Source organism: Ambystoma mexicanum, chromosome 6q (assembly GCF_040938575.1).
Source record: "Ambystoma mexicanum isolate Mex_15411 chromosome 6q, UKY_AmexF1_1, whole genome shotgun sequence".
Lineage (NCBI taxonomy): Eukaryota > Metazoa > Chordata > Amphibia > Caudata > Ambystomatidae > Ambystoma > Ambystoma mexicanum.
In genome coordinates, this window is record NC_090937.1 from 1,600,072,207 (window position 1) to 1,600,086,506 (window position 14,300).

The following is a 14,300-nucleotide window of genomic DNA, read 5'->3' on the forward strand; positions in this document are numbered from 1 at the left end:
TATAAAGGTAATTACACAACACAGTGATATAACATTGGTGTCTGGGCAATGGGCCTGGCGGTCAGCAAGGAGAAATGTGTACTGCATGGCTGAAGTGGTAGGTTTGAATGGGAAAAAATATTTTGCTTGCGGTTACAGCCTGAAGTGGTGGACTAGATTATAGCAAACTAGCGCCACAAGCATCAGCATGGACCAGAAAGCATATTTTTGGAAATATGTGCTGTGTTTTATTTTTCCAAAGTGTAAGAATTTAAGTAGAAAAACAAGTGATATACATTTGGTGTCTGGGTAGTGGGCCTGGCCGTCAGCAAATGAAAATGTGTACTCTGATTTGCTTATTGAGGAAAGCGGCATGGCCAAAACCCATGCCCAATGGATTTGAAGACTGGCCATGGCTGCAAGCTATGAGCACTGGCCATTGGTTACATTATTAGGGTATAGTTGACACTGAGCTAGGATACAGGGTAGGTGCAGTGAATAATAGGGGTGGTTTGGTGGGACTGGGGTCATGGTGGAGCCTTATGTCATAGGCAATTGAACAATGATTTGCATCCCCAGCATGCGCTGCTGATAACGACAGACATAAGTATGTGTTGCTAAAAATATGTTTCTTATAGGAGGTTTATAGTTCTTTGATATAGAAGAAAAGAGAAATTATTAATAACTTATATACAGTGATGTAAGATGATGAAACATGTTTACTTATAAAAAGCTATTAAATTGACATAAAAAAACGTTGTTAAAGGGACGTTGTGGTTAAGGTGCATGCCACCCTTGGCACCAGTAGTTACCGAGTGGCATCCCACCTTGGCATCCCTTGGCCTTTCCCTCCGGGGTTCTCATGAGCACTTTACCATCCGTACTGCCCCTTCTATTTATGCACTTCTCTCACTGCACAACACATATGTGCATTTATAGCTTCAATGAGTAAATATTATTTTGTATAAGTAAAGGAAATGCAGCTGCAAAAGATTTATTGAAGATTATTAAGTGGCAGTCGGTGTGTGGAAGCTTAATCTGTTAATAGGGTTATATGACCAGTTTTTGGAAGTGATTGGTGGATGGATGTGTGACTGTTTGAAAGCAGGCATTGAGGGAGTGTTACAAATGTAAAATTTAAAAGAGTAGAAGGGCAGCCCTGTGCGATGGTCTGCACATGCCATCCGGGTCTTTCAATGATCCATGGTCTGGAAGGGGGACTTTGGAGACCGTGGATAGTTATAAAGGTCCATCGATTATGTTCTTTATTATATGCTAAAGAAAAGTATGTTTGACAGAAAATTGTTCATTCCACTTAGCATAATACATCATGCTAATGGAAATGTTGGAGAATCTTATTGAGTCTAACTACATTACTGAGAAATGTTAAGTAGATGTAGTCTAGAAGATGATTTTTTTTTCTCAATTTTTTAACTGTGAAAGCAGGTTCCTAAATGAACCTTTTTTTGTGTTTTTTTTTATTGCTGGAACGGTCAGAAATAAAAGTGGGGAGGGAAATGAGGGAAGAGGCACCAACCACAAATATGGTGGGGCAGGAGGACAGGGGAAGATGTTGCGTGTGTGTTACATTTAAAGTAGGGGTTAGTGTTTCTCATGCTCCTTGGTTACAGCTTCAAAAGCACTTCAAAATCATTCCCCCCTGCAGAGTCATGTGTCTTCACAAGATAGGAGTCAACAGCTTCTTTTATCGCTTGCAAGGTAGCTGGTGAGGCTTTTTGTCCCACAGAAGTAGGCTGTGTGGTTACAGTATTGGCTGAGGAAGATGAGGTACAGGAAGACAGCCTACTACCTGCTAAGAAAGGAACAACCTTTCTGAGAGCATTGTGGTGATTGGATTTGGGGTGGTGGTGCATGGAGGTGGTCCGTAAGAGTACTGCCCAGTTAGTCCATGTTAGGATATCAATGTTACATAGATGGAAACAAGTTGCCCAGAGTTATTGCATATTATAATGTTAGTATGTTGCTGTGTGTCCGTGCGCTCGGAATGTGGATCCCTAACCTCAGGGGTTCTGGGTTCCGAGTGCGAGAGAGAGACAGGGATAAGACAAGGCTGTGGACGTTGGTGGAGTCCCTCCCGGGGGTCGTCACCGGATATAAATAAAAGACCTTATTTATAAAACTACTGAATCCCTGGTGATCATTGAACATAACAACTGGCGACGAGGATAAAGGATTTTTCAGACGACCCCCGGTACGATCAGCTAGAAAGGCTACGGATCGTAAAAGAAGAGTGAGCGGCCACGCATCGACATACGCTTGGGAGAACTGTTTGGATTACAGGCACCCGAACTGGAATACAGGTACCGGCGATAATTAATTATCACAGAAAATTACAGTATGAAAGACTGGTAGAAAAGAAGTCAACACGCGAAGTGTTTACATTTAAAGCCGAAACACTTGCGTGCGCATTCTAATCCGGATCCGCTATACGCACCGGTAGCGTTCCACAGCAGGACCCAACGACGCACTGAGTCAGCTGAAAAGAGGACCCTACGGCGTGACGAACGCCGTGATCGACGTCTACACGCAAAAAAAAAAAGAGAACGCACATACGGAGTGGCAGCCAAAGTAAACAACGAAGAACAAATCAGCACAGCGGAACGCTTATCGACGCATCGCTAGACGATTAACAGAGAGAGGAAACCAGCTGGACGCCGGGCGAATTTATGCTCACGAACGTTGCAAGACTGGCAGAACGAGCGGACAGGCCCACATACTATAACCTAGCTGGTGAGTTACAAATTTCACAGTATTTACAAGAGTGAAAGAGGGAAAGTTGGCAAAAGATTAAACCAATAGTACCACAGCATAGTAACTACAGTCACCGGCATCATTAAATAATGGCAAATGTTCCAGCTCCGGTGTTTTTCTTATCTTCACCTGGAGAACCCAGAGTACGATGGATAGATTGGAAAGAAGGTTTCCACAAATATGCGTTAGCAGTGTTTGGGCCTAATTATTCTAATGAAAGGAAAGAAGCCTTGTTATTTCATTGTCTTGGGACAGCAGGTCAGGAAGTTCTAAGAAAATTACCAGAACCTATAGATATACCAGACACAGGCCCATATGAGAAGGCATTAGCCAAGCTGGACAAACATTATAAAATAGAGGAAAACATCATTTTAGAGAGGTACAAATTTGCCACCAGGGGGCAAAAGAATGGAGAGAACATAGAAGATTTTATTACAGCTCTGAGGGGATTAGCGGTGAAATGTAGATTTAATCAAATAATGTTCAAATGCAACAACGACAATATTAGAAAAGAACTATGGAAGGAGAAAGATCCCACATTGGATAGAGCTATAGATATTGCAAAGATGGTGGAACACACTGATAAATGTATAAAGTTACTCCAAGCAGACAATCATTCAAACATTGAGAAACCCAAGTTGGAGGAAAATGAGGGAGCAGTTCAGAAAGTATCAAAAGTTAATCCGAGGATGAGCTCAAGTTTTCCAAGGAAACAGTTCCAGGCTGGAAAAAAAGGTGAAGATCGACAAGAGAGTAGACCTCCAGTGGGGAAAAGTTGGAATCGTCAAGGGTTAGTCAAAGACAACAAGAATTTTTCCAGAGAGTCTAATTTCTCCAGAGGTTTTAGAGAGACAATGACAAACAGAGATTCCACAACAAGAAGGTGTTTCCGGTGTGGGAGTTTCTCACATGTAGCATCGGACAAGGAGTGTTTTGCAGTGCACATTATATGCAACAATTGTGGCATACGTGGACACATTGCCAGATGTTGTAAAAACTTTAATTCCAATTCAGGTCAAGTCTTTGATGTTAGTGTAAATAATGAGGAAGATGATTATATAGAAGGTGGTAGAGAAGTGGTGTTTATGGTGAACGCCATTGATGGGAAAGTGAAGAGGAAAAAGCCTTATGCCATAGTATTGGTTAATGGGATACAAATATCGATGCTGATGGATAGTGGGGCAGACTACACATTAATAGGAGTGCAGGTATGGAAAGAGAGATTTAATTGCTGTACATTACGAGAAAACAAAATTAAGGCGAATGCATATGGTGACAAACCGATAGAGATAATAGGATATTTTGACGCTAAACTACAGTTTAAAGATAGGAAAGTCACCACTACTATTTATGTTGCCAACAAAGGGGGAGAGTTACTCTCGTGGAGTGATCAAGCTGAGCTAAAAATCAGACTTGAAGCAGGTCATCCCGAACAGGTCTTAACAGTGAGTGGTGAGAGACTGATTGAAAAGGAACAAAAGCTTGGATGCATGAAAGGATTTGTTCATAAGATACGACTAAAAAAGGGGGCGGTTCCTAAGATTGCGAGATTGCGCACCATTCCCCTGGCACTCAAGGAGGGTGTAGAAGATGAATTAAAGAGAATGGAGAATGAAGGGGTTATTGAGAGAATAGATTCTTCAGAATGGGTGAGTCCCATTGTGGTAGTCAGAAAATCCTCTGGATCTTTGAGGATATGTATTGACTTAAGACATCTGAACAGTATGGTGGTGGCAGATAGATTTCCATTACCCAGGATAGATGACCTACTTGTGGGTGTCTCTGGATCCAAAATATTTTCAATTTTAGACCTGAAGTCTGCTTATCACCAGATAGAATTGCATCCAGATTCCAGAGATTTAACAGCATTCATCACTCCCAATGGATTATTTAGATGTGTACGTATGCCGTTTGGCTTGGTGTCAGCTGCGAGTGTATTTCAGAGTATAATGTACAGGTTATTAAGTGGAGAAAAAGGGGTAATGTACTACCAAGATGATGTTTTAGTATGTGGCAGTGATGAGGTGGAACATGATAGACGGTTAAAAAGGGTGCTAGACATATTAGGAGAAGCTGGTCTAACAATAGCATCAGAGAAGTGTACATTCAAAGCAAGTAAAGTGGTTTATTTAGGTCACGAGATTACTGCTGAGGGAGTTAAACCCAAAGAGGATGCTATTGAAGCAATAAGGAAAATGGAAGATCCCAAATCTAAAGCAGAAGTGTTGTCGTTTTTGGGGTTAGTTGAATTCTATGGCAAATTCATCAAGAATTTGTCAGGCATGTCAAGACACATGAGAAGACTTACTCGCAAAGGCGTGATATTTAAATGGAGTGAAGAATGTAAGCTGGAGTTTGAAATGATAAAAAAGTCCATAACCAATGCTCCCATTCTAAAGACATTTGAAGAAGGGAAACCCACAGTACTATTTGTAGATGCCAGTGAGTATGGCATAGGTGCAGTTCTGATGCAAGAAGATTCTGAAGGTCTGCACACTATAGCATTTGCCTCAAGGTCACTTAAAGATCCTGAAATTAGATATTCAGTAGTCGAGAAAGAAGCGCTGGCTTGCATCTGGGGAGTTGAAAAATTCAAAAGGTTTCTGTGGGGAAGGAAATTTAAGATTTGCACTGATCACAAACCACTAGTTAGTATTTTTACAAAAGGTGGGCTGGAAGGAGTATCGAGACGCATTATGAAGTGGGTCACGGCTCTTCAAGGTTTGCAATTTACCATGATTCACATTAGTGGGGAAGTCAATGTAGTGGCAGATGCCTTGTCAAGATCTGTTCACGGAGAAGGCCATAGCAGTATAGACCAATCAGATCAGGAAGAAACATTTGAGATTTTCCAGGTACATGATTCCCTAAAAAAGGACGAGTGGGATAAAGCTAGTAGTGAAGATTTAATGTACCAGAACATACTAACATTGATTAAAGAAAACAGAATAATGAACTATAAAGGTGACATGGGTGGATTTGCCAGAGTTAAAGGAGATTTATGGATCAATGGCAAATATCTACATAGAGGACATCAAATGATAGTTCCTCAAGGTATGAGAAAACAGGCATTAGAAATAGCCCATGAGGGACATTTAGGTCTAGCTAGGACTAAAGGTATAATAAGATCTGAGTTCTGGTGGCCTGGAATTGATAAAGATATTGAAGAGCAAGTTAAGGAGTGTTCAGAGTGCTTGGAGGGAAACAAGGGTTTAAGCGTACAAAAAGTACCCATGGTTATCAGGGAAAGTCCGCGGGTACCATGGGATGAGATAGCTATAGATCTTTTAGGACCATTTAACATAGGAGGGACCAGAGACAGTTATCTGCTGGTGGTCATAGATTTACTGTCCAAATGGCCGGAAATATGTCTACTTAGAGACATATCCAGCAGCAGTGTTACAAAATTCTTAGAACAATTATTTTGGAGAGAGGGTTTTCCTAGGAAATGTTTGTCGGATAATGGATCCCAATTAGTATCCAAGGAATTTAGAGAATTTTTGGAAAAGAATGGAATTGAACAGGCAAACACCTCTCTCTATCATCCCCAAAGTAATGGTTGCGTTGAACGCTTCAATAGGACACTGATGGAAGCCATAAGGATAGCGGTAGCTACCGGTGGGGATTGGTTTAGGACAGCGATGGAAAGGACATTCCAGTATAGAATAACACCTCATAGCGTCACAGGGCTAACGCCATTTGAGATTTTGAGAGGTAGGAAACCTAATTCACATTTATGTCCTGGATGGATGGGAAAATCCAAGATGGTTGGTGTGGAGGTGGAAAAAGTGAGGAGCAGAATGTATGAAGCGGGAGTTAAATCTAAGGAAAGATATGATCAAAAAAATTGTTGTAAGGAATTTAGGATTAATGAAGGTGAGTGGATCAAAATCAAATTACCAACCAAAGTTCGCAAAGGAGCATCTTTATACTCTGAGCCTAAACAAGTGGTAAAGGATTTAGGCTCATCAGTACTGGTCAGAGGTGGTGGCATTTGGAACAAGGAGAGAGTAGCAATTGTCAAGTTCAGCAATGGAAGGGAGTGATGGACTTGCATATGGTGTCACCAAATCCATTATCTCCTACAGACATAATATTACCAGTACAATGTAAGATATTTTCACTTAGTCAGAGGTTTACCTTATCTTAAGTTTATAGCACATATGTTTCAGTTATATGTTTAGACATTGTTTTTTAATCATTAGTTCAAGGAAAGGAAGGAGGTGTTAGGATATCAATGTTACATAGATGGAAACAAGTTGCCCAGAGTTATTGCATATTATAATGTTAGTATGTTGCTGTGTGTCCGTGCGCTCGGAATGTGGATCCCTAACCTCAGGGGTTCTGGGTTCCGAGTGCGAGAGAGAGACAGGGATAAGACAAGGCTGTGGACGTTGGTGGAGTCCCTCCCGGGGGTCGTCACCGGATATAAATAAAAGACCTTATTTATAAAACTACTGAATCCCTGGTGATCATTGAACATAACAGTCCACTACTGGGTACAACGTTGCACTCAGTGCATATCACTTTTGTTAGCTTTCGCCTTTGATACATTTCCAACAGTGGTAAAGAACTGCCACACCCATGATTCTATTTGGGTGCTAGAGGCAGGCACTTCCTCTACTTCATCTTCTTGGTCCTCTTCATTGTCTTTTGAAGTACTGCGCTTCTTTCGTTGTGTAGGTATATATATATATATATATTCAGTGAAAAAAACTTTGTTAAAGGGACGTTATGGTTAGGTTGCGCTGCTAAAAACCTATGAAATTCAGTGAAAAAACTTTGTTAAAGGGACGTTATGGTTCCAAGTAAAACCGAAAAACCCTTGAAATTCGCCAGTTATGGTAAGCTAAGCAACCATAACTCACGCCACCACCGTGCACTGCTATGACTAACACCCAGGACATCAAAGATGACATCACAAATGTCATTGATGACATCACTGATGACATCACATGTGTATGTACTTCTCATGAAATATGTGTAGAATGGATTCTTATTATGTTGCGAAAAAAGTGTCAAGAATCATTGCAAGAAATATACCCTAATAAGTGCATTGAACGATGCATTGATATAAATAGCATCCTATTATGGGGTTCTATCTAGTATACTAAGCTACTCATACAGAAACATAACATTGTGTGCAGCGTACAAGATGAAGGTATGATATTCGTAATGTTAATATGTTGAATAATGAAATGATAATTGTTTTCTTAATAGATTTTTGTGTACTGTGAAATATGTAATAAGTAGCTAATAAAGCCCATGTATTACATAATTGCCTTACTATAGACAAAACACAAAGACACAAGAACACATACCAATATGGGTATATACAGGGAAAGTGAAGTTAGCAAAAAAGCAAAAGTAGTAGCAGAAACAATTCATAACTTAACTGATTAGTTTCATGCAAATAAATGATTGCTCTGTTTCAAAGCTGCTATTTACCCTATGTATATGTATCACTTGATGTGATTGGACCCTAAGGAAAGTAGTGTGAGTACAATGTATACAAATATGACCATATACAGGGAAAGTACAGCCATAAAAAAAAAAACAGAACTATCAGAAAGTGCTCATAAGTCTAGTGATTATCTTTATGCACAAAAAGGATTGCTGTCTTTCAAGCTTGTGTTTTCCCATATGTATATGTTTCATATGATGTGACTGTACTCTAAGGGAATTACTGTAAGAACCTACTAGAAGGATATGTCTACAAATAAAATAAAATTCTTAGTTTCTGACTGTTACTGAAGAAAACCATGTGGCCTAGATATGTCAGCAAAAGAAAAAATAGTGATCCAGACATGTGATGTCATCAGTGATGTCATCAATGACATTTGTGATGTCATCTTTGATGTCCTGGGTGTTAGTCTTAGCAGTGCACGGTGGTGGCGCGAGTTATGGTTGCTTTGCTTACCACAACTGGCAAATTTCAAGGGTTTTTCGGTTTTACTTGGAACCAAAACGTCCCTTTAACAAAGTTTTTCCACTGAATATATATATCAATGCCAAATTGTGAATCCATTCCATTTCAGCAACTTGTACAAAATGCAAACCATGGTAGATTATGCTCTACCTGCAATTCAGATAATCGCTCCACGTTAGTAATACAAACACATAGTAAATACGTAATACTAATGCTTCTACGTTACAATGCAGATGGTACCAAAAACAACTGCAAGCTGACTGGATTCACACATAGTCAAATATCACTTGGTAAGAAAACCTTCACAACAATAGGTATAATCTACCACGAAGGAGCCACAACCAATTCAGGGCACTACACGGCATATATAAAAAAGAAATGTGGATGGTTTGAATGTAATGATAGTACCATTACTCTAAAGCAGAGATTACCAGCAAATCTTCCAAACGCTTATTTGATGTTCTTAAAACCAAAATTTGATAAATAAACTGTATTTAAAACTTTAAGTAAATTTGTGTTAAAAAAATATAAACTGTTAGAATACTCCAAAAGCTATCTAACTGCTCAAAGATTCTACAACAACTAATCAGATAAATTAATACCACTAAATTAGACCAAAAAATACACAGTTAGAATACGCCAATTGGTATCTAACTGTCCCAAAATTATAAATGTGTGTTAAAATAATATAAACTGTTAGAATACTCCAAAAGCTATCTACCAGCTCAAAGATTCTACAACAACTAATCAGATAAATGAATATCACTAAATTAGGCCAAGAAATACACAGTTAGAATATGCCAATTGGTATCTAACTGTCCCAAAATTTAACAATATCCAAATAGATAAATCAAAACCACTAAAATATATTAAAAAAATAGACAGTTAGAATACGCCAATTGGTATCTAACTGCTCCAAAATTTTATAATATCAAAACAAATGAAGAATCTGTTACTGCTCCAAAAAAATACAACAAAGCAAAGTATAAAGCATTCGCCAGAAACAACAAGTGAGCACTGAAAACAAACAAATAAACTGTAGCATAACAGAAAAAGGTTTTTTTTTAATCCAACATGGATTTTTTTTTCTCCCACAGACCCAATGATTTTAGCAACAAATACAGAAACTGAGCAAATTGCACAGTACTCTGATTTGTACTCTACTAAATATGAGGGTCGAAAAAAAAAAAAAAGTATATTGCTTATACAATGTAATAAGTCATTACAAACTACTAATACTAACATGCTATTTTCTTTTATCACAGAAATGAAGAAGAAAACATGGACTCCCATTACTAGACCAAACAGTAAGTATACAATAATAAGGACAACCATAGCAGCATATCACATCCATAGTATCTAATACCTTTGTTCCTTATACATTTGTTTTTCACCCAAAGTTATAAGCAAATATGAATGTGATATGCTGCGGTGCTTGTTGCCATGGCCAAATGGCCATGCACCCAAGACTCTATGCCCTGGCAACAACCACCGCAGCATATCACATCCATAGAGTCAAACATTTCAACTATGATGACTTTGAACTTGCCAGCGAACATTACGGACACCGTTTTCAGGACACCCCCTACGAACATTTCAGAACAACGCAATAGTTCTTAGAACACTTTCAACTTAACAATGAACAATACGGACAGCGTCCTAAGGACACCCCCTACGAACATTCCAGGACACCGGGAGTGTTCTCAAAAACGTCTTCAGAACACCACCATTTTGTTTATTTGCGAACATTTCAGGACACCGCGGGTGTTCTTAGAACACATTCAACTTGACAGAGAACAATACGGACAGCGTCCTCAGGACACCCCCTATGAACACTCCCCGGACACCGCAAGTGTTCTTAGAAGCATCTTCAGAACACCACCATCTTGTTTATTTGCAAACATTTCAGAACACCCCGAGTGTTCTTAGGATACATTCAACTTGACAGAGAACAATACGGACAGCGTCCTCAGGACACCCCCTACGAACATTCCAGGACACCGGGAGTGTTCTTAGAAGCTTCTTCAGAACACCACCATCTTGTTTATTTGCGAACATTTCTGGACACTGCGAGTGTTCTTAGGACACATTCAACTTGACAGAGAACAATACGGACAGCGTCCTCAGGACACCCCCTACGAACACTCCCCGGACACCGCGAGTGTTCTTAGAAGCGTCTTCAGAACACCACCATCTTGTTTATTTGCGAACATTTCAGTACACCGCGAGTGTTCTTAGGACACATTCAACTTGACAGAGAACCATACATTTGTTTTTCACCCAAAGTTATAAGCAAAAATGAATGTGATATGCTGCGGTGGTTGTTGCCAGGGCATACAGTCTTGGGTGCATGGTCAGATGGCCATGCACCCAAGACTCTATGCCCTGGCAACAACCACCGCAGCATATCACATCCATAGAGTCAAACATTTCAACTATGATCTATGGGAAACTTTTAATGTCCGCGAACAATGTGAGTGTTCTTAGAACACTTTGAACTTGCCAGCGAACAATACGGACACCGTTTTCAGGACACCCCCTACAAACATTTTGTCATGATGCCTACCCCCAGAGCACCAGGCCAGGCCCAGCACCCCCGGAAGCAGGCATCATGCCCTCGGGTAAAAGCCCAGCGGCCCCTTATAGGGGCTCTTTGGACTCAGTCCTGGCACCTTTGGCGCCAGGCTCATGTTGGACATCAGTCCTGGCGCCATAGGCGCCAGGCTCATAAAGGGAGGTGTTTTGTGCACTTAACTGATGCAGACCATGCTGCACGCTTCAAGCCTACCTGAGACCTGAAAGGGACTATTTTTTCATAGGGACTATTTTTTCACTCGGGCGTGGCCAGGGAAGGACACATACCTAGTTGAGGAAGGATACATACCTGGGACTTCTTTGGAAGCTATTTAAGCCACGCCCAGACAGCAGCTCTTGCTTCGCGTTGTTCTGCTTCCTGCAGCTTAACGCTCACCGTGTCTGCTCCTGCTCCTGGACTCCACCCACGCCTGCCTCGAACCTGGAAGACCTGCAAGGAAGGAAGAGAAGAGAAAGGTGAAAACCAAGGACTATTTCAAACTTCTTACCTGCATCCGGAATCTTCTCGCCAGCATACCTGAAGAAAGACTTCCATTTAAAAGCATTGCGTTGCTCGCTGCAGCGCCACGCTTCACTCACCTGTCCTCGAGACATCTCCCGGCTCCATCACGGCTGTCAGCATCGGACGCCACATCTCTGCACCTAGGGGAGAGAGGAAGAAACAAAAGGTGAGCAGAAGGAACACAGAAGGAAAGCCTGATTAACAGCCATAATACTTACCGGCTTTTCTTCCACATTTCGGGTCGGCGCCGCCCCGTTGGCAGGTACCGTACCCCGGCCCCTATGGGGAAAGGACAAGAGACATTTCTGGGGAATGATAAGGACATTTAGAGGGATCCCCCTCATCACTACTCGCCTCGGCAGTTTAACCCCTCGATGCATCGCCTTCATTCTGCACCTGAAATAAAGGACAGATCACAGGTTAGAAAGACAACATAAAGGGGGCCTCACTTGAACTTTGAACTTTCATACTTACGGCACATCGCTCAGGAAAGTCAAGTGGATTTTGCCAGCGCCATTCTGAAAACCAGTGAAGTAACTGGACGAACACGTGCCCCTGCACCAGAAGCAGGATGGAGAGTTCATCCTTCCAAACCATAAGGTGAGCTTAAACCGGGGTTTGGAGGAAGTTAGAGAGGAACGAAGGGGGAAGGGGGAAAGTGAGGAGCTAGCACACTATTCTACAGACTGTTAATCCCCTTTCTTATCTGCAGAAGGATATTCCTACGGGCCAGGCAAGCACGATTTGGAGGTCCTGTCCAATCAGTGTTCCGGGTCCTGCGCATCACGCTAGAAGAGGCCACAGCAATCCAGACTAGACCAGCGCCCCCGTGGGAACCAGGTGAGCGTTACACATTTCAGAACAACGCAATAGTTTTTAGAACACTTTCAACTTAACAACGAACAATACGGACAGCGTCCTAAGGACACCAAAAAGTAGGTAAAAAAAATTAGTGATATCTGTGTTCAGTTCGCGGACACACTTCTCTGTTCACTCCGCGGACAGTGTCCTGATTGGCCAATCGTCTTGCGTGATGTTCGCGGACATGCAACGTGTTCGCTGATTGGACGGCGTGGAGCGTGAAGCGCGTCAGATTTTTCGGTAGCGCCCGCCATCTTGGATTCGCGGACGTCCGCGGACAGCACGGTGAAACTTTGTTCAAAATGTGTATTTAGTAGAGTGTGTAGGAGTGTTTGGGGAGGGTGGGAGCGTATGAGATAGGATGAAAGTTGTGTTTTTTATGTGTTAGACGTTCTTTTTGTGTTCGATTTGTTTGCGGACATCACGGGTGTACTGAAATGTTCTAAATAAACTGACTGGGGGGTGTTCTAAGGACTCAATATGTGCCCGTTTTGTTTGCAAGCAGGTGTCCGGGGAGTGTTCGTAGGGGGTGTCCTGAGGACAATGTCCGTATTGTTCTCTGTCAAGTTGAATGTGTTCTAAGAACACCCGCGGTGTCCTGAAATGTTTGCAAATAAACAGAATGGGGGTGTTCTGAAGACGCTTTTAAGAACACTCGCGGTGTCCGGGGAGTGTTCGTAGGGGGTGTCCTGAGGACGCTGTCTGTATTGTTCGTTGTTAAGTTGAAAGTGTTCTAAGAACACTCACATTGTTCGCAGACATTAAAAGTTTTCCATAGATCATAGTTGAAATGTTTGACTCTATGGATGTGATATGCTGCAGTGGTTGTTGCCAGGGCATAGAGTCTTGGGTGCATGGCCATTTGGCCATGCACCCAAGACTCTATGCCCTGGCAACAACCACCACAGCATATCACATTCATATTTGCTTATAACTTTGGGTGAAAAACAAATGTATGGTTCTCTGTCAAGTTGAATGTGTCCTAAGAACACTCGCGGTGTCCTGAAATGTTCGCAAATAAACAAGATGGTGGTGTTCTGAAGACGCTTCTAAGAACCCTCGCGGTGTCCGGGGAGTGTTCGTAGGGGGTGTCCTGAGGACGCTGTCCGTATTGTTCTCTGTCAAGTTGAATATGTCCTAAGAACACTTGCGGTGTCCTGAAATATTCGCAAATAAACAAGATGGTGGTGTTCTGAAGAAGCTTCTAAGAACACTCGCGGTGTCCGGGGAGTGTTCGTAGGGGGTGTTCTGAGGACGCTGTCCGTATTGTTCTCTGTCAAGTTGAATGTGTTCTAAGAACACCCGTGGTGTCCTGAAATGTTCGCAAATAAACAAAATGGGGGTGTTCTGAAGACGTTTTTGAGAACACTCCCGGTGTCCTGGAATGTTCGTAGGGGTTGTCTTTAGGACGCTGTCCGTATTGTTCGTTGTTAAGTTGAAAGTGTTCTAAGAACACTCACATTGTTCGCAGACATTAAAAGTTTCCCATAGATCATAGTTGAAATGTTTGACTCTATGGATGTGATATGCTGCAGTGGTTGTTGCCAGGGCATAGAGTCTTGGGTGCATGGCCATGCACCCAAGACTCTATACCCTGGCAACAACCACCACAGCATATCACATTCATATTTGCTTATAACTTGGGGTGAAAAAAAAATGTAT